The sequence below is a fragment of the Spodoptera frugiperda genome, chromosome 4, assembly GCF_023101765.2.
Source record: "Spodoptera frugiperda isolate SF20-4 chromosome 4, AGI-APGP_CSIRO_Sfru_2.0, whole genome shotgun sequence".
NCBI lineage: Eukaryota > Metazoa > Arthropoda > Insecta > Lepidoptera > Noctuidae > Spodoptera > Spodoptera frugiperda.
The window spans coordinates 8,745,844-8,762,298 of record NC_064215.1 but is presented as its reverse complement, the minus strand read 5'-3'; the positions used below and the strand labels follow the sequence as shown (position 1 = coordinate 8,762,298).

At 34.8% G+C, this 16,455-nt stretch overlaps 2 protein-coding genes across 3 annotated transcripts in view; both read left to right on the top strand.

The window, feature by feature from the left end:
• Nucleotides 1–16,455, top strand: part of LOC118272419 (adenosine 3'-phospho 5'-phosphosulfate transporter 2) — a 146,006-nt gene that overhangs the window by 120,784 nt on the left and 8,767 nt on the right. The gene's annotated exons all lie outside the window — the stretch shown is intronic.
• The window catches only part of LOC118272345 (uncharacterized), a 157,673-nt gene continuing 151,059 nt past the window's right edge, over nt 9,842–16,455 (top strand). The window contains exon 1 of one of the 2 annotated variants that reach the window (XM_035588751.2): nt 9,842–10,262. The gene's annotated coding sequence lies outside the window, so the exon portion shown is untranslated. The remainder of the gene's footprint in view (nt 10,263–16,455) is intronic. The other variant, XM_050707936.1, reaches the window with a different exon arrangement.

Sequence of the window (16,455 nt, the reverse complement as noted above, 5' to 3'; positions counted from 1 at the left end):
AAAGCATAGCTAACTAGGTGACAAAAAGATCACGGAACAAACTCAAACAATGATCAAAACGCATTGTAGCAGATAATATAATATCGTTTCAATTTCTTTATTTCTCACATCGACTTTCCTACTCATTCTTCCATTTCATAAGCAATTTTAAACGCTTTCCTTACAATAATTTCTCATATTTTGTTGACAATGAAATGCGTGACAATTTTTTTCGCTTTTACCGCGAAAAATTCGTCGCCCGTTGATCAAACATTGATTGCGTCACGAATTCACGATCGATCGAAATTCAAAAGTTAACAGTTGTTTTTTTAATGTTTGGTTTGGAGTTGTTGGTTTTTGTGGTTTTTGGATACATCATAATATTGATCCAATAACACTTTTTTACAGTCAAAAATAAGTAAAAGTGTGCCATGCCTACCTTTTTGTCAGCTGTGCTGTTTTTGTATCAAAGTGCAGTAGTACCGTTAGTTTTCTTTAAAATAAACAATTCTCTTTTTTGTGAATCTGTACTCTTTACTGTATCCTTTAAAATCAGATTCTTCTAAAAACGTTGGCAACCCTACCTACAACATACCTATTTTACTGTTTGTACCAATTACCCTTTTCTATCAATTTAAAAAATGAACTAGTATGTAATTAGGTCATTAACAGGACTCAGAAACATAGTCCAGAAGACTCTCACTAATATGGAAGCCACGAAACTTAAGAAGCAATAAATACTTAAATACTTGAAACTTATAGTATAATATACATTATATCACTATTAAATTGTAAAACCGTAATTAGCTTTATGGTTGATTGTTTACTTTTGTAAAATAAATACAAATAAAAGCTATGGATATTGTAACAAATAAATATATTATAAGAAATTCAGAAGCAATTAGTCGTCTAAATTAGAAACTACCAGATCACTTATCAGTTCGATCAAAAAGCCCACTATACCGCCTAAATAACAGCACAAGTAGGATTCCTTCATACATTATAGTTTTTATAGATCCGCAAACACTGGAATGCGACTGACCTCTGTCGAAATGGCAATGGTCAAGACGGTGGCACCCACTCCATGCATCGAGCTATCAAACACCTACTTTAGTCTAGCCCAGGTATTTAATATGCATATATTAATGTTGAGCCTGACTTTGATGTAAACACGGTGGGTGGCAACTGTGTTAACTATCTTGGGTACTGTTTAATTTTATGTTAGTTTAGTTTAGAGGTTTTGTTGTTGGACGGTAATATTTCACTTCATTTCTCTAACGGTGTGCAGATGTATATCTACCTACGTGTTTATGCACATAACATTCGTCTTCTATACAATTATTTTTTTTATTTTTATCTTCTATAATATAAAAATAGGTCAGGTTCTCCTTCCTGACGCTATAACTCCAGAATGCACGAACTGATTTCCTTATTTAGCATTCGTTGGAAAGATCTCGGGCTCCGTAAGGTTTATAGCAAAGATAATTAGGGAAAACTTCAAGAGAAAAGCAGAAAAACGAGAAAACATTGGCGGCGAAACGGAGTTCGCCCGGTTTGCTAGTTATTTTTATTATTTAAATGCTGTGTAAATACTTGGAAATGAAACTCTTTTCCAATAAATAATTTTCCGAGTTCTCAGAACTTTTACAGAGTATTCTAATAGTAATGGTAGTAGTAGACCTAAGATCGTCTTCCATGTACTGATCACAATAGTCTATTGTTGCTATTAAACAGAATTCAAAATATACTCAGGTGCAGTAACAGACATTCACATCTGTGAAATAAACAAGTAATGAGATGATACTGTTACGTAACATTGTTTTCATTTGCTAATTAGGCTTTGAATGCTTTTCCATCAGAGATGTGCTATGTAACTATGCTACGAAAATGTAATACCTAAGCTATGAAACTATGTAACCGTTTTTAATGATACTAAGCTCTGTAGCTGTCTGAAGAAGATGTACTATGAAGGTGCGCCGCCGCAAGGTAGATGTGCGAGGAAGATGCGCAGCTCGAGTTCATGCGATGTATCGACGTCATAGCATGTATCTTTTCATATAAATAACATAGCTTAACTGAGTCGGTTTCTACCAGTGCTAAGCTATGTGTACCAATGAATATGATTGGTGGAAGCCAAACGCACAACAACGTAGCATAGCACATCTCTGGTGGCAAAGCACCCAAAATGGGTCATCACTTTCATCTCACAAACTACATTACACTCATCAGTTGTAGTCGAAAATGTCTCAAAGAAAACGAAAGCAAACAATCAAAGTCTACTTATCTAACAAAGAACATTATTTTGTACTTATTTTTGCGAACAAATTGTATACCAACTCATCCTTGGCTTCACGTAATCATTACGTATGCAAAAATTAGGTTAAAATCTTTTTAGTTGTCGATCTATTTCAAATGGTACATAATTGTTAGCTATTTGAAGATACTTTAATGGTCATTGCGCATGAATTCGTGATGTTACTTACAGTTTCATGCATTACGCTTATTAGTATTGGTACATTACGAAGGAAATTGACGAAACGTCTGCGTCTCTTGAGATATCAATCATTGGAGATGATAAAATGTCGGTCGTGGGTTTCGTGTGGGAAGTTTGCATGTGAAATATTTTATGTTAATTTATTTGTCTTTGGTGAAACATCTTAATGTAGTCGATGATACTTCAGGTTGTAATACAAATTTTAACCTGCATATTGTATTAATTCGAAAACAAAAATGCAATGATACAATGTAACCAAGAATTATATTAATCAGGTTTACCTGATTGGAAAAGAGTTTCTTGCTCGTTCTTCTCTATAGTAATGTACACTTTGGGACGAGCAAATAGCTTCACTAGAAGACTGGCCGACAGACACATTTTTTAAAATTATAATATTTGCTTTGACGTTCGAAAGTGCCTTCCTTATTTGAAAATAAATAATTTTGACTTATACTTTTAGATAGAGAGAGATTAGATTTTTCAAGAAAACAAAAGCAATCTTAAATACAGTCTCAGAGAAAGGTAGGTACAGACTTTTTCTTACAAATTAAATTAATAATTTTATTAATTGATTTTTCATTGAATATTTTATGGTGGGAAATATAAAAAAAAACAATACAAGACACATAATTAATGTCCCTTTAACATCAAAAAGCTCTTTACATTTGAAATGCATTTGTAACTTGTAAGCAAAGAAAACAAAACAAGAGAAATATTTTTGTTATTATGTAAGTGAGAACAGACTGAGAATCCGATCGGACAGCCAGTGAATGGCTTTGGACCATCACTTATAATAATGTGCGTTCTCATTGTCATACGGCAAGTTCAGTTGTGCGTGAATAGGCTAGTTTCCTACTAGTCAAATTCAATACTTTTTTCGAAACGTCAAAAACGATAGTTTAATAGTGCGTTATGACGTCATCAGATTTTTTGCGCCAAATAGCTGACTTATTTTTAGAAAATAAACTAGAAAAAATCGAAACTTAAATAGATCGTCAAATCTATGAATGAAAGAATGATTGTTTTTGGTTATTTTATTGTATTTTTGAATGAGAAAATGACCCACTTGTTTGTACGTCATTTTAGAAAAAAACGACGGTCGACGTTTGGCTGCTATCTCACCTGGTGGTAAGTAATCATCGTCACGACCATCCATCATCAGACCACCCTAGATAGGGCCCAGTAGGGCTGATGCCGATCCGGAGGTTACCGAGGATCCAGCTCGAAAAGCAGGAGTAAAAACGGGGTGGTTTTAAGTCAGTAAGAGTCTGATACTCCCCCTCACCCAAGGCGGGAGAAGTCGGTGGACGATCTTTCCCCTTCAAAAAAAGCTGTTGATGTTATTGAAAAAATGGAATAGCCCGGTGACGGTTGTGCAGAGATGAAAATCCTACCAGATTGTGACCGTAGCATCTAGTTTCATCATCATCATCATCAGCCTGTTCTCGTCCACTGCTGGACATAGGTCTCTCCAATGGCACGCCACTGAGCTCGATCATCACCTCTACGCATCCAATCACTATACATCTAGTTTACTTGTAACATAATCATTGACGTTATATTATCGAAATGAGTAAGATGTAAAATTTTATTGTAACTTTCGTGAGACATACTAAATTAATTATTATATTATTTTCGACTAGTTTCAAGCCATGCTAGAGACTCATATTCATGAATGAATGAACTAGTCGAGTTCCTGGTCAAACATTTACGTGAGTAAGCCGATAACAGAATAATTAAAGATGTAAAATGTCTGCATCCAAATGTCGTGTCGTGTATCCCAATGGGCACGCTCACAAAAGAGCAACGCTCGTCCGGTGGCGGATGCGTTGACGAGCTCTGTTCGTGACTATCGTCTGTTACGATCGACCCACATATACACAATGACGTACAGACGTACAGACGGACCACATGAAATATTGCAAGTGTACGAGAACAACTCGATATACAGCCCACATAGATGCGAAATCTATGGAAATGTTCTATCGATTTCATAGAAAATGGGAATGTTAATGTAATAAATTTTATTGGTAGGTTTTTTTGTAGGCAAGCATGCCAAACCATTGGGGATGAAAGTCAATGTCATTGAAAGTTTATGTAGTTTAGTGTATGTTTTCTTTTTAAAGAAATACATAGAACCCAGACGGATTTTTTTAGAATTTCATTTAGAAAAAGGAGATGTGTAGATATTTCTCCACTTAGTCAAGTAAGTATCTAACGCCCGAATACTGAAATACTATGCTATTATACTTAAATATCGAGCTATCTGTGTCATTTTATAAAGAATTGGTAGCAGCAGAACTAGTCTTGAGAGAGTCCTAGTATTTGGACATTAGTAGCAGAAAATATAAATAATTCCTTATTTCCCACAGCTATTGATTTTACGTATATTTTACTCATGAAGAACCAACAAGCCTTTGTCAACTTAAATAAAATCTAGCCTAACTTATCTAGGCACTTAAATTATCGGTCTATGTACAGTGTACACGGAAGTAAATAGGTCTATATTTAATTGTTATAATCACGACTGTCGTTTCAGACAGAATGTGTAACAGCAAAAAATAATCTGCAACAAATCAATCGCTCACGATTCGGTGTTACATTTTATACAATGACGCGACTATTCTGTTATGCACGTCATTACAAAATCGGTGAAAAAATAGTTTTCTTTTTTTCTGTATCTAACGGAATAGGTACTATTGAGTAAATTGGGCTTGGGTAGTTGACAACATACAAGTGAAAATAATAATTAATGGATATAAATTAGGAGAGATAAATAAATTAGATAATAAGATAAATTAGGATTAGGAGAGGATGAAGGTAGTAAGTACCATCGTACAAGATTTAACACAAACTTTTCGTTAATGCCTTGTTCACACTACGCTATTATTTTAGTCCAGCACCGAGTATTTAGTAGCTCTCTCTAGTTTCGGTTTTGAGACAGAAGAGAGAAAGAGTTACTATGTACTTCGCTACTGGACAAAAATACTAGTGTAATGCGAACAAAGCATTATTGAAAATTTCGATCTCCACATTAAACACTAGTTTAGACTAGGTACCCACGACCTACGTGCACAAAAATGAATAAATATGAAAACCAAACCTAAAGTAAACTTGTTAACAAAAGGCTAATTACCTAGCATTTGCATAATATTATAAGGTTTATTTTTCTTTATCAAGGAACTGTTTAGACTAATTTCCTACTTATTGTTCTCAAACTGCCTTGGAAGTTGGCTGCCTCGTCTGGGTAGACTTGAAATTAATTGACTTCTAATAATTCTATTAATAAGATTTATTTAAACTGATAGATAAAATTGCAAGGTAGGCCACAGGGGCTAGTTACCGCGAGATATATGAGTGCCGTACTACCGTTCGATTCCAGCGGTAATACATAGTTTTGGCCTATCTACAGCAATATTCGTATTAAACTGCTTACACCGGTTTACGATAAATATTTTTCTTTTGCTTAAACATTTTAATTAGTTTTAGATATAGAATAATTCGTCACATTCGAACGTCGATTCGAACAGACAAAATAATTTAAAAACTATATTTTTTGATATGGATTGCAGACGACGGCGACGCTCCAAGTATTCTTTTAAAAAAATATTAATGTACAGTTTTGACTTTCCTACAATTTTAATATACTGTATAGATGTACAATACGTTATTCAATTCAATTCAATTCAGTTATGTATGAAAACTACATTGTTTTAGGCGATAATGAAATCATGTGACATACCTATTAGGTACTTATCCACTAAAATACAATATTGGTTACCAGACAAAGACTTGATTTGAAAAACATTTGAAATAACATGAATGCGGAAGTTTAAATGAATGAATGAATGTTTGCAACTCAATCACGAAGCAGCTGAACTTGGAATTAGTTCAGAGGTCAATGAAAACTTGTTCACTCAGGGAAATGTCGCTGCAAGCCAAATAGATCACGCGATTATTGAAATTGAATGTTAATAGCATAAAAATAAACTTCAAAATGCTTTGAAGTATGCAATAAAGACAATGTTTAGTAGGTAAATATGAGTGATTTTTACAAGCTTTTATTTAACTTGCAATTAATTGTGTGTGTGAAAATGGCTCGTGCATTCCAAGTGCGTTACAGGCCTTTTGGGGGTTAGGAATTTAAGGGTTGTTGGGGAATCATGGATAGGGAAGAGTTTGACAAGGGGAATAATTAGGCCTCTGGTAATCTCACTCACACAACGCAAGCGATGTTTCATGTCAGTTTTCTGTGAGGACGTGGTATCACTCCGGTCGAGCAGGGCCATTCGTGTCGAAACATGGCTCTTGCACACTTTAAAGCTTAAAACCTAGTTTTTCAGGCATTGACTTAACACCTTATAAATGACAAAAGAAAAGTCATAGAACAACATTTGTGGTTTATGACATGGGAATTGCAGTACTATACGAGTCTTAGTAATAACGACTGTCTCACTAATAACCTCCCACTTCCATCAACATCAAATTGTTTCCTTATTCAAGTTTTCACCAAAGACCAATGATTGCCCGCATGTCTTCAATGGCCATTCTAATGATCCGTGCTTGTAAACATACAATTATGGGAACTTATGACTCTGTAGGAGAAAAAGTTGTGGTTGTTGCTAAGAAAAGTGAAATCATCTCCCAAATATTTGCTATTATAGATAATTATGTCGTGGTGGCACGGAGGTTTAAGACGTCCGCTTCTCATGAGAGCCGAAACCTACCAACGGTAAAGTACCAATATGACATTTTCGGAGTTATACATATGTACGTTCTAAGATTATTTAGACACCACCGACAAACGGTTAAGGAAAACATTGTGAGGAAACTTGGTCTTATAAAAAATTGTGATTATTTTGATGCCCGCAACACGCATTGAGCAAACGTGGTGATTAATGTTCAAACCTTCTCCGTGCGAGAAGAGGCCTTTGGTCAGCAGTGGCTACTTATAGGCTGCTGATGTGATGATGATGTGATGTGTGATGATGTGATGTCTGCTCGTTTACCGGCTCATTCTATAAAATAGCTTGGCTTGTCTCATAAGTACATAATTTTATCGGAAGTTTATGACTCTAGTAGGAAAACAAGTAACATTGCTAACAAAAGTGAAATCTTGACATCCAAACTTGTACTATAATAATATATATCTATATAACTTTATAATTGGTTACTAACGAGTTCCCTTCATACATATAGCCATTGCGTGACTATACCTATGTCGTGTTATCATACCTTCAGAGTATAAAGTATGATATTTATCTCATCACGTTTTTGATTTTAATGTCTCAATGATTGTGATTCGTCTAAACTTTAAATAATGAGTTTTCTTTTGTTTATGTAAGTTTGATTGCTTTATTGGTTTGCGTTGGTCGACTGGTTGTAAGTATATTAGTTGAACAAAGGGTTTGATTACAGTGTATGAAGAAGAATTGATGGTTTTTTTATTTTTGGAATTTCTATTGTGTATGTCCACATTATACAGCCTGAAAAAGTGCCATGAAGTATCGTGATAGTGAAAAATTATCAATTTTCCAGCCACATTAAACTTATAGTTCACTAGCTACTTCCTGGCTGTTCAGCTTCGCGTTCTGCTTGGCTCCTATTGGTCGTGGCGTGATGTTTTACAATATATAATCTTTTAATTATATTGATCTACTTCAATTAATGCACTATCTAACACAAAAATATCTCCGAGTTCAAACAAACGAACTCTTCAGCTTTAACTATACCTAAGTAGATATAGATTAGTTAGTGAATAAGTACTAGATCGGAAACCCCAATAATTCAAACTAAGACCTCATGCTATGCAGTCAAGTGCATTGACCTATTAAATAATCATTTTATTACAATAGCTTCCTTCGAAGCCTCAGACACGATACCACGTTGTAATTAGCCATTACATAAGCCACTTATTTAACCCCTATCCGTCTTAAGGGTATAATTTTATCGCATATAACATCCGCTTTTCGTATACACAGCTACACATAGAGCTAAACACCACCAGTATAAACTGACCGTTGAATACACTGAAAGTTAGTACAAAGCGAGATCATGATAAACTGGTTTTGTATAGCTTAAACCATGTGCACCAACAAGTAAGTTTAAGTGCATGTATTATGTATTTTGTAGTCACCAGCTTATAAAGGTATCCTAAAGTTCAATGGAATTTCGATTTTGTTGTGATAGTGTAGGGTTGAAAATGTTTGATGGTAAGGTAGAGCTTGACGTGCTGCCTGTATATTTTAAAGGCATATAGGTTTGTAAGTTAAGTATTAATTTTGTGTAATATATTTAACGGAATATTGCATCTGTTGCTACACAAAGGGGCGTCCATGGGCGGCGCTGATCGCTTACCATCAGGTGACCCGTATTTTCGTTTGCCCCCTATTCCATAAAAAAGGGGTAGATATATATATGTATAATGCTGGCATAAGTCGATCGCATGATAGGCATGGACGAAAAAAATTAGAAATACCCACAGTCTTGTTTACATCATATGTGTTTATTTACCTCAGTGTTTTTCTATGATGAACAAGTCATAAAAGCAATTAAACTACTTTCCTCATTCCATCCAATGATAGGAGCAATAATACTAATCTATTATAATCAATATTTTCTAACATTTCTTACTTAGAAAGTGATTGTACTGGTAGCGCAGCACTACAACGCAACGCGCAGCCAAAAGATATCAACGCCCATTCGTTAACTGAAGACAATCGAAATCAAAACTCGATACATCATAATTGTGACACGTAAATTGTTCATACTCGTACAGTATCGATTTCATCAGCGTTTCACCACATATCGATATGTGCTATTTCATAGAATTGTAACAATAATCGATTTGTTATCGATAGAAAGTTCACGTTCATTCGCTCGGTCACGTTCGGTTCAATTCTCTTGTAAAATTTTATTATAGATATTATTAGGTATTCGAGTAGTTTTGAAAGGCTTCCCTTTGTTAAGATCAAGAGCAATACAACCAGTTTGGTTTAGTGCGACCTGTGCATCTGTCTGCACTCTCAAGTTCCGGGTTTCAAGTTGAACTACTCAAGTTTGCTCGACTTTTTCAATGCACTTTAATTTAACGTTGAAAAAGCGAAGGTTAATTAAAGTCTGCATTAGCATGTTTTAAAGTTCCGACCGGCAGTTGTTTAAGCACATGAAGTCACAGACGTTTTGTTTGTTTACATTGCGCGTCAACCTGTTCACCGATTTAGAACAGTGCGTGCACAGTGGGACACTTCGCTCGAAGAGCTCGAGACAAAAAAATATTGGAAAAGAATCGATTTGTTCGAAAATAAGTTTGTTATTGCGGCGTCACATCGTTTCAACAGTTGCCATGCAACAAGATATCTGCAAGGAAACCGCTGAGGTTGCGAAACGGGCGGGCGCGCGGCGAAGGTGAAGGAGGCGAGCGCCAGTCGCCGACGCGAGTGAGAGGCGGGCGCACGACCGACGCTTGCGCTGTACGAGTGCGCGCGAAACACGACTCCACGCGCAACACAAACGCCGCGCGCGCAACTGTGCACTCCCTGCACCTACCACCAAATACCCGCATTACAGTGATATTGTGCATGAAAACCTTTGTGCTAGTGATTGTGTTCCACGGCTCCCTACGTGAGTGTCCACGGAGATTGTGAGAATTTTTCTCGTTATTTGACACACATATGACGTGAATAACGGTGCGGGGATCCGACGCTCGATCGACTCGCTAAAATCGAATAAGTGTTAGTGTATCTTAAAAGCAGTGTGCCGGAATTTTAACGGACTTGCCTAAGCAGAGGTAAGAACGGATGTTTACAGTTATGCTTATTGTATAACTTTAACGGTGGCGGAGAAAGCTTACAAGAATCACGTTCATTAAACATTACCAATCAAATCGGAGATCATAGAGATTATTAGGTAATGCCTAGAAAGGTTCTAGATTAAAACTTATTGGTAGAAAGTTTCAAACATAAAACTAACACTCTGATTGATCACCTCGTCAATATATCGAACAGCAAAGCTCTTAACGAACACAGATTAAAAAAAAAAAACTAGGTGGGTAATAATGAAATATTCAAGAGAAACAAGTTTCCATACAAAGTCATGGGACTGGTAAAAAGCGAGAAATTATAAATTCTAAAACATTCATAATTCATAAATGGTGTTATGAATATTCAAATGGAGCGTTTAGAGTTTTTAAAGTCACCAACGAAATTGTGAGGGAAAACGTTAAGGACGTGCTTGCGTCCAGAATAAACAATGGTTGGCTGGCCAGGTGAAAAGGTCTCTGACTCATCTTACGTGCGGCACTCGCGCCCGGAGCTTCTGTTTAGAATAAATTTACCTTCGAAACGAGCTTTGTATGTCTCTTTAGTAAACAATGGGCGCGGACCGATTTGTTTATATCTGTTTAATTATTCTTTGCGTAAGCTGCCGTCTGATCGGCCGGTGAAAGATATGGCTGCGATGGATTTCGCGAAAGTTTTGCACCATTTCTCTTCGCAAAACTTTGTTTAAAATATTGGGCATAATACTCATTCATACTCTAATATAAATAATGAAAATAATGACCAGTTAATAAGTCAGAAGGTAAACTTTTATGCCTATCTCCTTAAGAAACATGTACCACTGCGCAAGCCTGCAGTGGTAACAGCGCATTTCGCCATCCAAGTTTTAAAACAAGTTGCAAAAGAGAGCAACGGCGCACGACTAACTTTTTCTTAAACTTTTCGAAAACAAATGAACTGTACAAAACATTGTTCTTTCGTTGCCAAATTCCAATAACTTTTACACTAAGTAAAAAGTAAGTCAATACGTAAGTAATCATGATCTTTTTTGTCTAATTGCACTTTTTGTTTCACTCTCCTCTCCTCTGTTTTGGGTATTCGGTATTGGCGCTGTTTGTTACCATCAGGTGATCCATCTGTTCGTTAGCTGGCCTATCCCATCAAAATCTTTGTGACTGAGAGTGTGTGAGTACTGAGAGATAATACTTCAACTATTCCTCAGTAACAATTTTGTTCCGAAAACAATTGCTAAGGACTGGGTTAAGTAACCATTAAATTACTCTTGAGTGTGGCGGTAAGTCTATATTTGCATTTAATGAAAGTATTGTATTCATAAACATCGAGTGTTGTTTTCGTTTAAGGTTAAATATTAAACTTTTGACTTTTATTCGTCAATGACTATGATATAAAAAAAGATCGTAAACTGATTGTTTTCTTCGATCATAAGTAAAAGTAAGTATTTGTCATTCGTAGAAAAAAAAGTTAGCTCACAGCTCAGTTAGTTGTTTAAAAACAATGGAACAATGAAACTACTATTGAATTGGGTGACCTGTAGTAAATCAGCGAATTAAATGTCAATAGGTGTATGACATAACTGCAGTGACATTTGGTACTATAAATGCATAAAGGGTTGCCGAAATTAAGCGTCATCCATTATTAATTAATGGTTGGTGTAATGAAAGATTGTATGCGTTAAAATGATGAATAGGAATGCTATAATTTAATAGTATTGGAGTCTAGAATAGTAATTAATATTATTTTGTTCTAGTTATTTGAGAATATGGGACTTAATACCTAACTTAACTCAATAAAAGGTGTAATGTTGTAGATGAACTAGTAACTTTTTTTAAACGTTGCCCCACACTAACATTTTCTCCTGTGTCGTAGGTGCGTTTACAAACATACAAGTTCACATACACATCACACAACAATTTGTGGATCACACAAAGTGTTGCTCTGTGCGGGAATCGAACCTGCTACACGTTGCGCGGAATCCGGTTACTATCAAACGTGCAGTTAATTGTATCGTTGACAAATCAAATCTATTCTAACCTAACTTATAATTTATTGATGTCAAAACAATCGTCAAGCTAGAGAGATTTATAAATAAAGGCAATTAACAACAATCAGCTGACTAGAAAAACATTTTATGATCATTGTTCAAACCGAAATAGAGTTATAAACATTATATTTTACGTATTAAATGTAGAACAACAATCGTTACAAACTAAAGAAACTCATTCAGTCATCAAAGAATATGGCTCAAGCTTGAAACTTTCTAAAGACCGGCAAACGTTTATAAAATACGGAAATATTTTATTGTTATTGACGACAATAAACATTTTACAATTTTATTCATGTTTGTAGTTTTCAAAGAAAATGTTAAACCAGGAGGTTTTATCAAGAAATTCTTCGCTAGCGTGCCTATGTCTATATCCCTAAAGTATCTAAGTGATGAAAAAAACATTGAGCGTGTTATCAAGGTGTATAAACAAGCCATGCTATCAAACAAAGGTCCCGATGTTTATGAAAGTGCAAACATAGGATGGTTGTAAATGCACCCTATTACTGATAAGGACTCACTCTGGGTCCACGCTGAGCTCGTTCCCTGACCTTGGGTGTTTACATTTTCCATTTTTGAGAACGCCTTTGTAGACTTAACTTCGTGTGGTGACAATGTTTGAGCAAGATATAAAACTGTTCAACATTTTATCAAATGTTAGGGATGTTTATGTTAAGCCAGAGAAATTCAAGGTTAACAATGACAGTTTTATATGGCAGCAAGCCAATTTGAATACAACACAAGCTCTTTTACTTATAAATAAAAGAAAAATAATTCAACTTGTTTTGTATTACAAAAGTAGCCGCCTGATTTATTTCAACAAAATTAATTTGGCCTTTAAACTTATGATAGCATAAAGGTCAAGATCATTTGTCTATTAGAATTTAAGAGTCCACTTGAAAATGCCATATCTTTGTACAACGTCTATTCGTTAGCAAATGCAATTATGTTGCATAAAATTGAAAAAAAGCTGATTAAAAGGAATGATATTCATTTTGGAGGTCGTTTAAGCAGGTAGAATGCAATGAAATAATTTCTGTTGCTAGGTACCTATACGCTGACATTCGTTCTTTTGCTATGTTTGATTGAAAACTAGTTTCTGTTATGCAGATTGCTTCGAAATGTCATTTGGTGAATTTTTAATCACGTCTCACATGTTTTTTTATTTTGGTATTAAATTCTCAACTTTTATTTGCATTCGGATTGCCAATTTTAATTGATGTGTGATGACTCATTTCATTATTTGTGAAATATAATAACTTGGTAATAACTGCGCATCAAATCTTCTCTCGCTTACATGATGTAACATTTCATCTTGCATTTGATGCAACGCCATTACCTCACAATTACATTAGCTTATGTCACTTATTGCAGTAAACAGTGGCGAATCTATTAATTCAAATTGCATAGCTGTATCCATGCCATCACATTTCTTGGTTTCCTACGTCCGGCTTTCTGATTTTTACACCGAATCAGTTAAGGTTTAGGAGGTTGCCTTTCTTTGGTGTCTTTTTTAAGGGGCAAAAACCATCAAATGGCTTCTCCCGTCTTGGGTGAGGGAGTGCCAGACGTCTAAAAATGCGCAAATGTTTCATTTAGAAAAAGTCACAATGATGTCGTAAAGTCGATATCTATGCATCATATCTATAAAACTGAATGACGAAAATTCAAGATTACCGTAAAACATGGCAACTTTACCATATTTTGGAACAAAAATCGAAATATATTTTTAACCATAAGACGCATAGGAACCAAAACTATATATTTAGAATTGTAGTCTATCTGGCTCACTTTACCGTAATCGTCATTATATACAAACGCTTACTTTAGCCGTAGTAAAGAAAAAATAACATGGGTAAAGATACCAAATTTTTGGCAACTTTACCTACGCGCCGTATTCATCGTGTATTGCATATTAAAGAGTTGTTGAGGTACAGAGGGCTTCATCTAGGACCTCTTCGTATTATAATGCAAACAATATGAGGAAATCTATAAAGATAACGGCTACACAGACATTAGAGAAAGTTGCCACGGGTTTCATCGTAATTTACATACAAATAATTTGTTACGCTCGGGGTTGTCAAAAAATGAGAATTATTTTTATGACATGTATATTTAAAAAAATATATATATAAACCTTAAACCTAAAGTAAAAAAAAACATAAATATCTGACATAAATATTGTTCCCTTTTAAACTAAATTAAGTTCTAAAATTTTAAGTATTTATGTTTAAAATTGTAAAAAAAGGCTACAAAATAATGTTTAATCTTTTGACTTTTTAATTTTTTGACTTCACTATCTCCCTAGCTAATTTTAACATTACTTTCGTATACTTTTTATATTGTCTAACTCCGAGTTTTCTGCGGTTTTGTTTCATGTGAGCCATTTTGGCTCTAAAACAAAAGGTATTATTAAATACATTATAACTTATCATCCAGGATATTCACTATTATGCTGGGAAATTTAGGTATTCGAAAATGGTTACATACACACAAACAAGAAAAAAACATTTATTGCCAACCCTAACTGTAGGTAAAGTTGCCACAAAGCAGGCCGTGGCAACTTTACCTAACCTGTGTCAACATTACCGAAGCGATTATTTATCAATAAATTAAAGAAAAAGCAATTGCTGACATTACAACAGTAATCCCAACTATATTATACATTCAAGATCAAAATTTCACTCACCTGTGACATATAATTAAGGCTCTGTGAGCACAATTTAGGAACTACTAACTTTTAGCACATTTTCACGCACTACACTGTGACAGCCATTACTGGTATAATAACAGTCTTGCGTCTACGCAAAATATAGTAAATATTTCCTTTTAATGTCTAAAAAATACTACTATTACAAAACAGAATTCTAGTGGGTAGATTTTTAGGTAAATGAGTTTATACTGAATACCTATAGTATGGTAAAGTTGCCAAGGGTCCGGTAAAGTTGCCATAGTTTACCGGTAATTATTTATTTTCATAAGTGCCAAAGCTTTCCGTCTTTATTCTCCCCGATACAAAGATATCCCACTTTTTTGTGTTGAGGGGGAAAATCATCCAGTGACTTCTCCCGCCTTGGCCGGGCCTAGAGTGAAGACTCTTAAAAATCCCCCTGTTCCTACTTCTGCTTTTCGAGCTCGAACCCCGGTAAACCAGCTAGTAGCAGTCCACAGCTCCGGAAACATGTCCCACTTGAGTTTATTGCTCCATCAGATTTGTTTTAGATATTATTTTTAATTACGGTTTCAGTTTTACACTTTTAATTGTTGTGTCACGATTAAACAATAAATTGGTTTTGTTTAGAACACGTGCATTGCTCACGTTGGCATTTTAATTAGTGCTGTATTTATTGGGAAAAGTAACGCTATCTGTGTTTATATAAAGTTTAATTTATAGTGCATTTAGTATCGTTTAAATTTAAAGACTTAACCATAATTAATGGTACAGCGTCAATCTTTTTTGGTATTGTGATCACATTTTTATCTTCAACACATTTGTTTAAATACCATATTGAGCTTTAACATAATGTGACTTGACATATGTCCCATCTCAATCTTACACCAAAATATGGTAGTAAAACATATACGGGCAGGTATTGCTGAAATATAAGGAGTGAAAGAAAAGATGAATGGACCAGTAGCTAATCAAGTTGTAAAAGGCTGCTGAGGGAAAGTACTTTAGGTGGCTTTTGCCACTCGCATTGCCTTATATAATAATTCGACGATGTTTTTACTTTAATTTATATTTTGTAACAAGCTATTTACTATAAAGTTAAACTATTAATTGTGTTATGCAATCATGTCTAAATATTAGTGAAAGTTTTTAACTACAGATCTATACGTAGTCCTATCTGTGTTTGTAGGTAAATATAAATGGTGTCTGCATATTTGGATTGAAATGTATCCTTATCTTTTATTTCAAATAGACAGACGTGAAGCCAGACTGATTAAATATTTACTTAAATGCTTTCTCTGTTGTAGGTGTAGGGGCTTCTATGTCGTTACTAAGTTCTTGATTTCTCTTAAATATATATTTTTGTACACTTTGTACACTTTGTACACATGTATTTTTTTACACTAAAAATAAGTATATTTATTCAACGATTAAAATTACTTTGCCTTGTTTTTTGTGGTGGACCCAAAAT